Here is a 15,193-nt window from a genome sequence, read left to right as displayed (position 1 = left end):
GGTATATGAAGAAAAAAATAAGACATAGTACTCACTCCCAAAATGAAGGGCAGGCAATCTAATTTGAAGCAGATATAGAGAAAATCTGCTCACATATTCAAATATGTCTGTAGTGGGCAGCCAGTGTAAGGACAGATAGACAACAAGTGTTTGAATATGATTTTCTGAAGAGAAAAAGAGGAGACTCTCCCATTCTCCCAGTGATACTCGTATTGTCATCAAAACAAATCAGGGACAATTAGAGTAGTTTAGCAGAGCCATTAACATATGGGCTTTAGAAGCATAAAGAACTAATTCTGAATGGAGGTTAAGATACTTGTCCTGTTACTGAGCTTAGATAATTTTCTTCTAATTAAGGTCCCAACCTATGAATGAGCATACTAGAATTTTTGTGAAGCTTGAATGAAATAGTATGTGTAAAGCACTTAGATCCTAGAAAATAATAAATTCTCAGGAAAGTGAAGGGGTATTTTTCTGCTACATTTTATTCTGAAGAAATAATTTTGACCAAATATGTGGCATGGCCATAAAATCAATCAATATGTATTTGTAAATGAAATAAAAAACAGACTATTTACCGAAAGCCTAATGATCTCAGCTAGCTTGTATGTTATCAATGTGACATGATTGTTATAAAAACTATCATAAGAGAAATAAAGGAGTTCCTTGCTGTCATCCCAAATACTTCATTGCTAATGAAAACTTTTTTTTTCTTAAATTCTTTTATTGGTACATTTTAGGTATACAATACATTTACATTTATCTTTGGGTGCTTGTACCTGTACATGATGTATCTTGGTTCTTATATTTTCCCCATTATCTGTGCGCCCTTCACCCCTAAATCCTTCCCTATTTACATACTTCGTTTCCATTTGTTTTTTCTTTTCTCATAATTTTTCCTTTCCATTCTTTCCTTTCCCCTTCCCCTCCCACCACCCCTACCCCTTTGGACCTTTTCCAATTTCAAAGTATCATTTATTAGTTATTAATTCTTTTAGTCCTTATTTACACTCTAAGTTTCTCACACTAGAGAAACTATTTGGTATTTACAAAAAATATGGAACGCTTCACGAATTTGCGTGTCATCCTTGCACAGGGGCCATGCTAATCTTCTCTGAATCTGTCCAATTTTAGTACATGTGTTGCCGAAGCGAGCACGCTAATGAAAACTTCCTTAAAAGTACTGACATAAAATCTTTTTAAAGTTACACATAATCGCCAGGAGTGGTGGTTCACACTGTAATTCTAGCGCTTGGAAGGCTGAGGCAGAAAGATCACTGCAAGTTCAAAGCCAGCCTCATCTATATAGTGAGCTCAAGTCTAGTCTGAACTACATGGCAAGATCCAGTCTTAATAATTAAGTTACACGTATTCACAAGATCTACTTTGAGTTCTATTTGGTAATAAATTCAGTTTAACATAGGTTAAGTGAATAATATCTGAGACACAAATAAAAAGTTTTCAATAGAGAAGTTTATCTAGAAAATTATAGGCAATTTAATATTCCCCAAACATGAGAAAGATAATATTTTTCTTTATTCTCCTTCTTTCTTTCCTTCTGTAAAACCCTAATATTAATTTTGAAGAAGTAAAATATAATTCATCTTGGCTACAACCTTCATTCTTTTGATTTGAGTGCTGCTTTTCTTGCTTATTTATTTTTAAGGACACCTAGACTGTAAGCCACTAAGAAAATAGAGGGCAAAGTCAGGCCACGTTCTCATGAGATTTGAGTCTATAAGAGAACATCTAGAATTAATAATGTGTGAATCTGGAGGTAGTCAACCAGCTAATTGCCTTCAGCAATGCTCAACATTAATCCAGACATTGCCATTCCAGTTTACTTAAATAAGGAATTTTACATGGCAGGAGAGAGTTTATAGCGATAGCCTCTCACCCAAGGTTGACTGCACTGCCCCATACTGTGTCCCACTGGCTTGGACTGGCCTATGTCAGCAATGTGGAATTTATTCTCGGAATCTAAATTAGTGTGCCTCAAAAGACTAAAGTCCCACACACCATTTTGTAATTTATACTTCTACAGAATAAGATTTTTATAATTCCCCAAGATACTTTTATTTACTATTTTTAGGATCTCAATACACTTTATAAATTGCTCACTAAATTTCCTAGAACTTTTATTCAGGAATGTTGTTTGCTACTTTTTAAAAGCACTAAAATGTAATATTTTCTTTTAAAACTCAGAAACATATTCCTTATAGGAATGTTTTATAGGGAAGATACATGGGATTCCTGTATGATTCATTCATTTTTGTGATACTGAAAATACTCAGAAGGAGTACAGGTATTTCTGATTTAAAGGAAGGGAGCAAAAAAAAAAAAAGGAACCAAGGAGGGAAAGAGGGATTAGACAGAATCATAAAAGCATGAAAAGAGTTTACAGTCTAATCCCCTATGGTTAAAAATGAAACAAGCAAGACCCCAAGAAGCTAAGACTTTAATTACTTAATCAGTGACAGAACTAAAATAATTTACTGTTTTCTCCTCAAAACATTATTAAACATCTGAGAATTATATACATACAAGCTGCAAATGTGGGAGTTTTAGTTAAGCCTATTCATGACAATCAATAAAGATCTTTGTTACACTTGAGATTCTAATTTACACATAATACGTAAAACAACTAAATAATCATGTCAAAGGCCTTAACACAGCACTCTGCCATACTCTTCAATGGGAAAAAAAATTTTAGACCAATGGCCTCAGTTTATGATCGACAAGGTATATAGTTATCCTAAGTAGTTCATCACTTGATCACCTTCTACCATTTAGATGGCTTTAATTCAGAATAGCGATGTTTGAGGAAAAGAAAAAAAATTAATTAAGCTACATTCTAGCCCTGGGTGCAGAATTCCTCTACACTGTCTAAGTCTCCACTGAATCCAGAAAGCCAACTACATCACACACCTCCCATTGTCTGATCACCCAACCCTGAAATTGTGTATCCGTCACTTCTCTATCTTATGAACAGTAGAATAAATTATGTGCATAGCCAAACTGATAACATGGCACACTCCTAGGAACAAAATACAAACCTGAATAAAACTTCTAGTTTTGTTGATGAAAAAAGCCTTTTATTATAAAGTGACAGTTTTATAACTTCAAAAATAGGCTTTCATTTTTATAGAATATTTAATTCAGGAATGAAATACGCATTTTTACATCAACTTGTAAAAGAAAAGAATGGTATTTTCCCATCAATATTGCCAGTGGTAAAGGAAACTTCTAAGGTAAAAAAAAAAGTAGAAAATCTATTTCAGCTATGTCAGTATCTTAAAGAGGAAGGAAACAGTTTTAATTGGGGATAATAAATCATTTTTGTAGCATTTCAAAGATCAAGAAACTTATTAAAACAGAATTTAGCCACCACAGTCCAAAGTCCTTAGGCAATGAGAATTGCACTAAAATTTTTTTCCCCTTGTATAAGTGGATCTATAATTTTGAGTATATAAATATGTGTATTCATAGATTCCCTTTTACCTATTATGTTTCATATTTCTTATAAATTCTTCAATGTCACTGGGGATTGGAAGATCTATTTTTAATCTAAATACGTAAATACACTATAAAAATACACAAAGAAATACCTCTTTATTCACCATTCTGAAAGCCCAGCATTACTTTGTTCTTGTTATAAAACTGATTTTTTGTTTTTGCTTCCCAGCTTAAGCATTAATTCAGAGTATTTTCATAGAAGACAGCAAATAAGGATACAGTTCTCCCATGGACCTCTTGTTCCTGGGACAATACAGACCACCATGTGCTTTCTGAATTGTCTAATGTGTCCTTAGTCCTAGATTGTTTCAGAGAGAACAAAAGAAAGTGTTCACGATGGCCAACTCTCCACCAAAAGGCCTTTGCACATACTCCTCTGTGGATGGCAGGGCTTTCTCTTCTGCCAAAAACAATTGATGTTTTCTTATCTTTGAGTTTTCGGTCAAATAGTGTCTGCCAAGGGAAGCTTTTCTGACCTCCTTGATCATGCTAAATTCTTCAATTATCTACTCTAATCTTTCCATGTACTTCTATTCTTATCCTACTGTTACTGGTGATTGATCAGTTAGTATATCATTCTCCTGCTATAATGAAATCTCTATTAGGACAAAGATCATGTTTACTTTTATAAATTTGGGGGTCTCTAATTTCTAGCAAAAGATGTAGTACCTAGAAGGAGTTCCATATATTTGCTTTGGAAAACATTAATGAACCAACTCTACACTTTTATCTGAAACCCAGTGTGTTGTTGATTTCATTACAACTTCTATTTGGTGACAGATGGAAGGAGAATTTTATTTCCTGCTTTGAACCATGGACCAGGAAAGTGGAGTCATTTTGAGTGGTAGCCTACACTTTGAAAGTATAAAACTAAGCATAAAAATTAAATTACTTGTAATTGATAGGGTCAGGAACCACAGATCTATAACAGCAATTCCTATGTCAGTGCCACAATCAATACAAATGAACCTACATGCAAGAGAGTAAAGGAATTACTAAGCATTAATATAATATATAACTTCAGTCAACATGGTATTCTTCCTCCAAATATGGATATTTTAGGTTGAAATTACCAGGAATGAAAGAAAGAGAGAGGAGGAAGGATGGAGGGAGGGAAAGAGGGAGAGAAAGTAAAGAAAAGAGACAGAAAAGAACAGAAGGAAGGGGGAGGGAGAAAAGAAGAGAGAGAGGAGGGAGGGAGGAAGAGGGGAGGGGGGGGGAGAGAGAGAGAGAGAGAGAGAGAGAGAGAGAGAGAGAGAGATTTGCCCTTTGTGTGTCCCACAAAGAAAAATAAAAACTCACAGACCACATAAGGGGTAGAAATCAGTTATCCAAAAGTGGAATAACCATCAGAAGCACAAAGAACAAATCAATAAAAATATTACTGGGAAAATTAAATAATTCACTTGAAATTTTTATTCTAAATTTTCTCATAACCTTTACTTGATTAGATTTCTTTTTCTATAGGTCACACTTGCAGCTACTGTTACACTGCAATCAGTGACCCTCCTACAAGCATCAACATTATAATAATTATTTCCCCACCTATGCTTGGAGATATTACCTTTACTTATTCCAATAAATAGTTGTATATCTCTTAATACCTATAAAAAATGTTACATGAGATGCAAATTAGAAAGGTAAGGATAGCATTTTAATGCTCATGTTCCAATATCCACACCCATGTCTCAAGCATGTCTTTGATAAATATTTGATCAAAAAATTGCTTAAACAGATTATAGTAATAGCTTTTTTCCAGTAAGTTCTGCATCAAAGAACTATATATTAAGCACCTAAGTGTATTACTTTATGGAATCACCATGTGTGCTATGGTTTACTATCTTCATATTCCAGGAATTCTAAATGACTGTATCAAGACCTTTTGTTGTTAAAACTTTAATTCCTTACCATCAGGGAAATTCACAACCAAAATGGGAGGTATGGGTTAATGGTTAAAATCAGCAGAAAATATTTTCACCATTTGGATTTTTGCAGTCTATATATTCTGCCACCATAAACCATCCATTCACATTTTTTAAAACTACACAGTATGTATATTTTAATTAAAAATCTTGAAACACATGAATTAGGAATTGGTATGATTTTAGCACTCCTTGCTATTCCTTAATTCATTGATAATATCCTTATTGCCAAATCCAACAGATACTTTGCAACTCCTGTTGTACTTTTTCAAAACAGCCTTTAACAGTTACTCTCCTCCACAAGCTACAACCACCTACTTTTCATGATGCCATATTCTCTTAGATCTTTTTTCTTAATACTGATTTTTCTACTCTTCCCCCTTCATGTTCCAGCTTATCTGTCAATTCTAAATCTTGCCAGAGTCTCCTAATCTACTTTGAATATTCGTCTGTAATAAAACCCTGCAGTTTACCTTCATACCTATTAATAGTATTTCCTAATGTTGCATATTTTGGAGATTGTTTTTGTTTAATGTCTTTTACCCCTCCAAATAGACTGTAATCTCCAGCAGAGGAGATACTACAGCCCTGTTCAAAAGAGCCTAGCACATACATCAAGAATACTTGTGTGATGATTCTTGGATAAATGAATAGTCAGTCTCTTTTAATGTTTTCAAAGATTCATGTCCCTTTTGTTTTTTTAATTACCTTAAGCACCTTGTGTATGCTTTCCCCTACTTGTTGCCTCCAGCACCTAAAACCTGACCCCGGTTTAAAATCCAAAGGTGCTGGTATAGATATATTTGGGCACCCTCCCTCATTGTTTATCAAAAAATAAAATTTAATGAGACATATTGTGTTTCTATTTGCTAAATTAAAAAAAACAGTAAGGGGCTGATTCCATTTACCAGACAACCTGTATATACCTAGAACTAAAAATTTGCCCAGTCCTAATTTGTTTAATATTTTGATTGTTTAGTTGTTTCTGTTTTAAGTTCCACTTACAGCTCTATCATTTTCTGCAAAAGTCTTTATCTTAGCAATATCCTTATTCAATTAAACTTAATTATACATATGTTTGTCTTTCCAAAAAGGTATTCATTTCTCAAAGATGCTTCTTTGACCTCTGAGTCAAAAGTTCATTACATTCTATGTTGTTCAACCATCCACAGATTATTACATATTAGCTTTAATTAGGCACATGTTCTTGAATGACCAAATCATCAAAATATTGACAAAATGACACATCATTTAATTTGGAAGCCACTATAATTCCATGTTTATAAGTGCCATCATTACTTCAAGCTTTTATATCTTTTGCATTGTTTCTATTTTTCCTCTTTAACTCAGTGCTTTAAAAAGTTCATTTATTTTCTCTTTAATTAGAAAATATTGTTAATTATAAAATATTGGTACATTACTCTTATTTTATGTATAACCTGTTATCACCTAATGTAACACTATCATACCAAACTAGAATACTTTTTATATTTTCTCATGGAATAATTAGTATTTGAATTACTCAAAGTGTAGGAAAATAAATCAAAAGCAGTGTCAATGAAAGTCTTTCATAGGTTACATTTAGCCAATCCAATGTTCAACTGATGTAAGTCTAGTAGTTACATGAAATATCTATAATAGTCTGCCAAATTTCTGTGTAAAGTTATTCCACCGATATTCAATATCTTTAAAATTATGTATTTCTATGCATATAAGCAATATTTGATATCTGTTCTATTTCTGGTTCAAAACCTTTTAATTGGAATGATTATGGTTATTTTCATACAGTTAAGCACATTGAAGCTATAATTTTTAAGTTATTTAATGATAAACTTATACCTAATGTACAAAGTCAGTTTATGAATTATATGCATTTTTTTCTCAAATGACATGAACTTCATTTCCAAGACGTATAAAATAAAGTTGAAGTTAAATGTATCTAGTCAAGTGAAGTTAGTGTACCTTGACTTCAGATTTACTATCCTGTAGAATTCAAAGTCATTTTCATTTGGATCATGAGCTTGACATCTAGAAATAACTTGGGTAGGATCAACAGAGGTATTATATTTATTTGGGGAAGGAGTTGGAAATAATGAAGCCAAGGTTGCTGGTATAAATAAAAATGAAACCCAATTAACTTCTATTGGCAACTGAGCGAAATGGAAAAATAAAAAGGAAGGGGCAGATGTATTACTTTTTGCTTACCTATTTATCTCTCATCAAAAAAAAAGGAGAGAAAATTAAGCATGTCTGTCATACTAATATCTTGACAACAGCTCGAAGCAAACAATTAAACACTGTGCTGAATGGAACAAATAAGCAAAATGGCAAGCAAGGAAGCAACATGAAGCTCAAAAAGCTATAAAGAAAATAAGTACTTAATTTAATGTTACTATTCTCTTTCAATGGGGATTTGGAACAGATGCAAGAAATGAGGGTAACTGATGATGTAACTAGAAAATGTACTAGAGAACAAGCTTTAGATTTTTTAAATAGCATTTTGAGTTTGCATTTAAAGTTTTAATAATTTAGGTTATCAGTCCCTTGTCCATTGTAATGTCGAATCAGAATTCTAACAGCACAATAATCAATGAGAATCAAAATTCAATTTTTAATGAATCATTTTATTAAGTTCTAAATTTATTATATGCCCATTCATTTATATTTTAAGTTCTTAAGAGTCAGGTGAAAACTTTTGTCTCCCTTTTTCTTTCTAAGATTTTAACAAATAAATTTTTTTTTTACTTTTATTACTGTAACTTCCATATTTGGAAAAATTGCAATTGTTGCAAACTAACTCAAACTGACATATATAACTAATTAAAATAACTTGTTCTTAGGTATTTTAATAACATTAAGTAAGTTTAAATATTGCAACAGAAATAAGAATCACTTTGATATGATATGAAAGTATCTACTTTGTGTAAATAATTAGCATTTACTTAAAATAATATCTTTAATGTATACCTACATAAATATGTCACATAATACATCACATAATATTTAGTAATTTCATTAATTAATAGGCATTTGCCTTAAAAGAGAATTTTGCATTATTTACCTATGGAATACTTTCTTTATCTTAATTTTCTTATTCCTTTCTTGCTTTTTAGCTTTAAATTTCCCACAATTTCATGGTCTTTAAAGTAAACAGAGTTCTGAGAGACTCCCAAGTACATAGGCTCTGTGTAATCTCCTCCCTTTGAGTGTCTATGGGTCATATGAATATGATAACATTTCACTCCCATAATTATATTATTTTTTGTTGCTTATGAAGTGGCTAGGACTGGACCTGACCTCAAGGTGCTGCAAGCAGCCACAGGCTGGTGGCCCAGAAGTATGGGGATGCTGGTCCTATAGCTACAAGAAGCTGAATTTCTCCAATAACACTAATGAGTTTGGAAGAAGCCGATCACCAGATGAGAACTCAACACTGTCTCTCTGAGCAGAGAGCTCAGCCAGGCAGTACCTGTAGTTCTAACCCATGGGAAATGGCATAATAAATGGATGTTGCTTCGAGTCATTAAGCTTGTGGCAATTCACTACACAGTAAGAGAAAATACACTTAGTCTTTGCGTTTTATCTAAGTCACAGAAATTTTGTTCTCTAGTAAAGAAAACATAATTACATAATTTTCAGGAAATTTACCAATTTTAACCAAATTCCAATGATAAACTTACTTGTTGAATAAGAGCTCTAAGCTGATACTATTTACTTACATCAGTCTATGTAAGTACCTTGAGCAATATGACACATTATTCTTTGTTACGCAGAATTATTTTTATTGTCTATCTTAAGTCATAGGTACTATCAGAATACTGTCATATCCAAAAAGAAATGAAGGAAACACTGAAATAATTTAATTCAGAAAAGTCAAGATTAAAATATGAGAGTAGTTAGAATTCCTATCAGGACTTTAACATAGCAATGACAGAAATCTCATGTACTTCCTTTAAGCTAATCTAGGATATCCATTAATATGAGAGAGCCTATTATCTACATGAAAACTGGAAATAGCTCCTGAGAAATATTTCCAGATAGAAAAACTGAGATTTAAGTCACAATAACCACCAATGTGAACCTCAAAACAGCAGTAAAATATGCATATCTATATTTTAAATGTGGAGAGAAAAAGGGAGGGAGGATGAGGGAGAAGAAATCGGAGAGCGTAAGGGAGAGAGAGAGAGAGAGAGAGAGAGAGAGAGGGAGCACCAGTTCAAAACCTGATAGAGGATTGATTCTCACATCCAATTCTCATCCACAAAGGGAATATATTATGATTTCTTCTTTATTCATGAGGGGTTCATCTTCCCTGAACAAAGCTTTGTTAAACACATGTCTACCTCAGTATTTCTCTCACGTTATAGATAATCAATGATTAATTTGAATAATCATTTTATACATTAAGAAACAATTCCTTTAAAATAACTGCTTTATCTTACTTCCTTTTCCCTTCCTCATAACCAATGAACATTAATTGAGCATCCCGAGGTTGCAGAGCACCATAAAAATAGTAATTAAGAAATACAATAGGTTAAGTAATCAAGTCTTTGAAAGGATGCTATGTGATGATAACTATTTCCTTACTTTAGCTATTAAAAAGCCACATTTTTTTTATTACCCTAGACTCTTACAAGCTTAAAGGCTATGGACAAGGGGCAGAGTTTATATAAAATCCAATGGATTACTGTCCAGAATTTTAAAAATGAGTCTTATAGGAACTAGCTCTGAATGAAAATCAATGTACACTCACATAGCATAAATAATAATGAGATTTATAGTGATGAGACAGTATGCTTTGGCATTGTGGTGTCAGAAACAGAGAGAATTTGTGGCTTTCTGCCAGTCAAGCTGAGCTTAAAGGGCATGTCACAATGTTCAGATCATGTTACATTAAGGAAAGGATTACACAAAAGAGAAACAGATAAGCCCTCACTTGTTTCAATATTCTATCAAACATTATAAAAACTCCCTTTCACTTCTACATCTTTGTGTGATATTTATTCTGCTGGTTTCACATAAAACTAGAAATTCCTATAAGAATTTTTTAAAAATCAATTTTGGTAATAATCCAATTTAACTAAAATGCAACAAGAGACATTTATCTAAAAACTTGTGATGTGCAATTATAAGAGAAAACTGCAAAAATAATATAAATATCAGTGGAGAATTCCCAAACATTAAACCTGTACTTTAAATGACTACCATTATAAAGTGGAGAGTACTCCTCCAAGAACTCATCTCAAATATGCACATTTAGTTATGATGTATGTTATAGTACAGTACCATAAAAGATAGGAAATAATTCATAATTAAAATCTCATATTTCCAATAGACTAATGAGCCTTCAAGATCTCAATGGATACTTTATTCAGACAGCCATTCAGCAAGAACATTTTATGGGGTTATTGTACTCATAGCAGTGCTAAAAGCTTTAATAGTGGAAGGAGAAGAAACAAAATCATAAGTCATATTCCTCAGAGCCCAATATGTATATGACAAAAAAAGAACATATAAGCAAAGTCTCCAATAAGCCCCACTTAGGTATTACACTGCAGTGGCAAGTAAAAGGGGATGAAAGTATGGTCCCAGGTATCTGGACAAATAAATCAAAAATTGGTCAATCAACCAGATGGTATACACAGTGGCAAATGTTCATGTGTACAAAAGTATACAAATCTTTATATTTTTTCTATAAACCTGAAAGTAATCTAAAGAATATACTTTTAACCAATTTTATTGAGCAAGGTAAAAAAATTCTATCTATATTTGAGTACATCAGCACATTTGTAATATATGTCTTAAAAGACTTATAATCTTTGAAATTAAACAATACTGACAAAAAATGCCTAAGAAAGAAAGGATGCAATGATAGCTGTGTGTTGGTTTGGAATTAGATATTTCAATATGAACAGGAGGGGACAAGAAGTATGCCAAGGTATAAGTATGTGTCACATTCTAGTGAATAATGCAGTTGAGGAACACAGACTTAATGTGGAAAATATAATTTTTAAAAAACCCTTCATAAGAATATGGGATGATAAGGTTGGAGAGGGGGAAATGGCAAGTCCTACAAAAGCAGATAATTTGGACAAATAATCCAGAAAACCATGAGAGATTGGCTCAGGAATCTTCCAATTAAAAATAATGTTGTTTCAGGTGGAGTCTGGTTGGATTAAATTCAGAGCTGAGAAATGGTTGGAGAAACACTAGATGGCTGCTCTTAGCTCATGTGCATAATCAAAAAGTAGCTAACAAAGTATTACTTGGAAACTGTAGAAAGGGTTAGAAGCATGGGGGGAAAAAAGAACAGTAAATCAAGCTCAGTATTAGAATTTTACTGTTATTAGAATTTTATTGGTGATAAGAATTCTTCAGCAGGGAGAGTCACAGGCAGGTCTATTTTAGAGAGGAGTAGTAGCTGAGAAGTAGACTAAAAGAAACAAGGTAGAATGGAGGCCTTGGGCACCTGACAGGCGGGAGCGCTGGTGCTGTGGAGGCTCTGGAGGCTGTGCTGCTTGCTTGCCCTGGACCGCGCGTGTGTGGACGGCGCGAAGCCTGGCCACAGTTCCTCCAGGTGGGGAATGTAAGTCTGTGCACGCCCTACTGAGGTCCTGAGTCATGCAGAAGATGCCAAATCACCCCCCTGCAGACAGGGAGGTCTGCCCACACCCCACCGAGGTCCTGAGTCCCAGGGAAGAGGCCGAATTACCCCGCTGCAGACAGGCAGCCACCTGGTTCCACACTACAAAGACTCAGAGGACGCCAGACCACCAGACCAAGGTACTGAGTCCTGCTGCTCCCGGCCCAGAGGTAGGGGCTTCTGAGCCACCATCCCACTGCTCCTGGTCCAGAGGAAGGGGCTTCCCAGCCACCATCCCTCCGGCTGCTCCCAGCCCACAGGAAAGAGCTTTTGGGCCACCAATCCTACCGCTCCTCCCGGCCCCTGTCCCACCTCTTCCAGCTCAGAGGAGGTAATCCGTGCAAGTGCTAACAGCTCCCCCCTCCCCCCAGTCGAAATGAGAAAACACATAAATAAGTCTCAAAACCAGACTTCCAGATCACCTACAGCAACCCTAAAAGGAAATGAGATGGAACACTCTGATACTCAACCACCTGGAACCACTGAACTGGCAACAAAAGGGGATCTGGAAAAAATGAAATCAGAAATAATTTCTCAGATAACAGGAGAAATTGTGCCCCTAGTGCAAGACATGATTAATAAATCTAGAGAGGAGCTCAGGAACATGATGGAATCCCAACATAGGAAACAAATGGAATCCATAAAACAGATGCAAATAGATTTCCAGGACATGAAACACTCCATTGAAAGTCTACACAACAGAATGAGCCAATGTGAGGACAGAATTTCAGATATAGAAGATAAGATTGCAATTAGTGACCAGGAAAAGAAAAATTGCTTCAAAATTATAAGGGAACATGAGAAATCAATCCAGCAGCTGCTAGATGATGCAAAGAAGAATAACATAAGACTGATTGGGCTCAATGAAGAAACAGGAGAGAGTGGAGATGACATAAAAAATCTCTTCACAGAAATAATGGCAGAAAACTTCCCAAGCAGGGGAAAAGAGCTTGACATACAGATAAGTGAGGCATACAGGACTCCAAATAGCCTGGATCAAAAAAAATCTACACATAGGAATATAATTGTTAAGATTCCAGAAACTCAACAGAAGAACAAAGTTCTTCAAGCAGTCAGAGAAAAGAAACAAATCACATACAAAGGAAAGCCCATCAGAATCACAGCAGACTTCTCAACACAAACCATCAAGGCAAGAAGAGCTTGGAGTGACATATTCCAAGCCCTAAAAGAAAACAGCCTCCAACCCAGATTGATGTACCCTGCAAAACTATCTTTCAAAATGGATGGAGAAATAAGATACTTTCATGACAAAGAGCACCTTAGGAACTTCGTGCATACCATATCAGCACTCCAAAGAATTTTACACAGTATCCTAGGAACAGACATTGAGGATCACAACCCCAGAAAGAAAAGCAGAATGAACCCATCTGGCATGACAAGAAATTAAATGTAAATGGGGGAGAACCCAACAAAAAGAAGAAGTGATGGCAATGACAAGTCAATACATTTCAGTTATAAGCATCAACGTTAATGGTCTCAATTCACCAATCAAAAGAAATAGACTGGCAGAATGGGTCAAGAAGCAAAATCCAACAATATGCTGCCCACAAGAAACACACTTAATTCAAAAGGAAACTCATAGACTGAAAGTTAAAGGGTGGAAAAGAATACTGCATGTGACAGGAACCCGAAAAAAAGCAGGAGTAGCTATCCTCTTTGCAGATCAAGGAGATTTCAAACCAACACTGATTAAGAGAGATGAAGAAGGACACTACATCCTTGGAAAGGGAAGAATCCAAGAGGAAGAGATGACAATTATAAATATCTATGCACCAAACACTAGTGTGCCCAACTATATAAAACAAATGCTAACGGACATGAAAAGTCATATATGCACTAATACAATTGTAGTAGGGGACCTCAACACCCCACTGTCACAAATAGATAGATCAACTAGACAAAAAATAAGTAATCAAATACTAGAACTCAATCGAACTCATGAACAAATGAACTTAACAGATGTTTACAGAGTGTTCCACCCCACAAAATCAGAATACACATTCTTCTCAGCTGCACATGGGTCATTCTCCAAAATAGACCACATACTCACACATAGAACATGTTTAAGTAAGTGCAAAGGAATTCAAGTTATCCCCTGTACATTATCAGACGATAATGCTATGAAATTGGAGATCCATGGCAAAAGAAACTCAAAAAATTTCATAAATGTGTGGAAATTGAACAACACACTTCTGAATAACCAATGGGTCACAGAGGAAATGAAAGAAGAAATCAGACAGTTCCTTCAATTAAATGACAATGACAATACAACATATCAGAATCTATGGGACACAATGAAAGCAGTCTTATGAGGGAAGTTCATAGCAGTGAATATGCATATTAGGAAAACAGAACGAGCCCAATTAAACAACCTGATGCTGAACCTCAAACTTCCAGCAAAAGAAGAGCAGGACAACCCCAAAGCTCATACAAGGGAGGAAATTATAAAGATCAGAGGAGAAATCAATGCAATGGAGACTAAGAGAATGATACAAAAAAGTAATGAAGCCAAGAGTTGGTTCTTTGAAAGAATAAACAAAATTGACAAACCCTTAGCCAACCTTATCAGAAAAAGGAAAGAAAGGCCCAAATCCATGCAATTAGGAATGAAAAGGGTGAAATGACAACAGACCCAGCAGAAATCCAGAGGATCATCAATACCTACTTCCAGAACCTATACACCAATGAGATGGACAACACAGAAGAAATGGACAGATTCCTAGATACATATGAATTACCAAAGTTGAATGAAGAAGACCTACAAATTCTGAACAACCCAATATCAACCAATGAAATTGAAAATGTAATTAAAAACTTATCAACTAAGAAAAGCCGGGCCCTGATGGCTTCACTGCTGAATTCTACAAGACATTTAGAGAGGAATTGTTGCCACTACTGTTTAAACTCTTCAATGAAATTGAAAGGGAAGCAATACTTCCAAATTCATTCCTGGAAGCAAGCATCACCTTCATCCCCAAAGCAGAGAAAGACCCAACTGAAAAGGAGAACTATAGGCCAATCTCACTAAAGAACATAGATGCAAAAATCCTTACTAAGATAATGGCAAACAGAATGCAGAGGATCATCAAGA

The 15,193-nt window shown here is 34.7% G+C and overlaps 1 protein-coding gene and 1 non-coding gene across 6 annotated transcripts in view; both read right to left on the bottom strand.

Annotated features, from left to right (window-relative positions):
• Erbb4 (erb-b2 receptor tyrosine kinase 4) overlaps nt 1-15,193 on the bottom strand; it is a 1,128,010-nt gene that overhangs the window by 782,784 nt on the left and 330,033 nt on the right. The window lies entirely within an intron of this gene.
• LOC147829362 (U6 spliceosomal RNA) lies at nt 1,052-1,158 on the bottom strand. The gene has a single exon (XR_015449243.1). It is a non-coding gene; the product is annotated as a U6 spliceosomal RNA (small nuclear RNA).

This window comes from Heterocephalus glaber, unplaced genomic scaffold (assembly GCF_053883595.1).
Source record: "Heterocephalus glaber isolate CG9 unplaced genomic scaffold, H.glaber_assembly_v1.0 deba00000621, whole genome shotgun sequence".
Classification (NCBI taxonomy): Eukaryota; Metazoa; Chordata; class Mammalia; order Rodentia; family Bathyergidae; genus Heterocephalus; species Heterocephalus glaber.
This window is presented reverse-complemented; position numbering and strand designations above follow the sequence as displayed.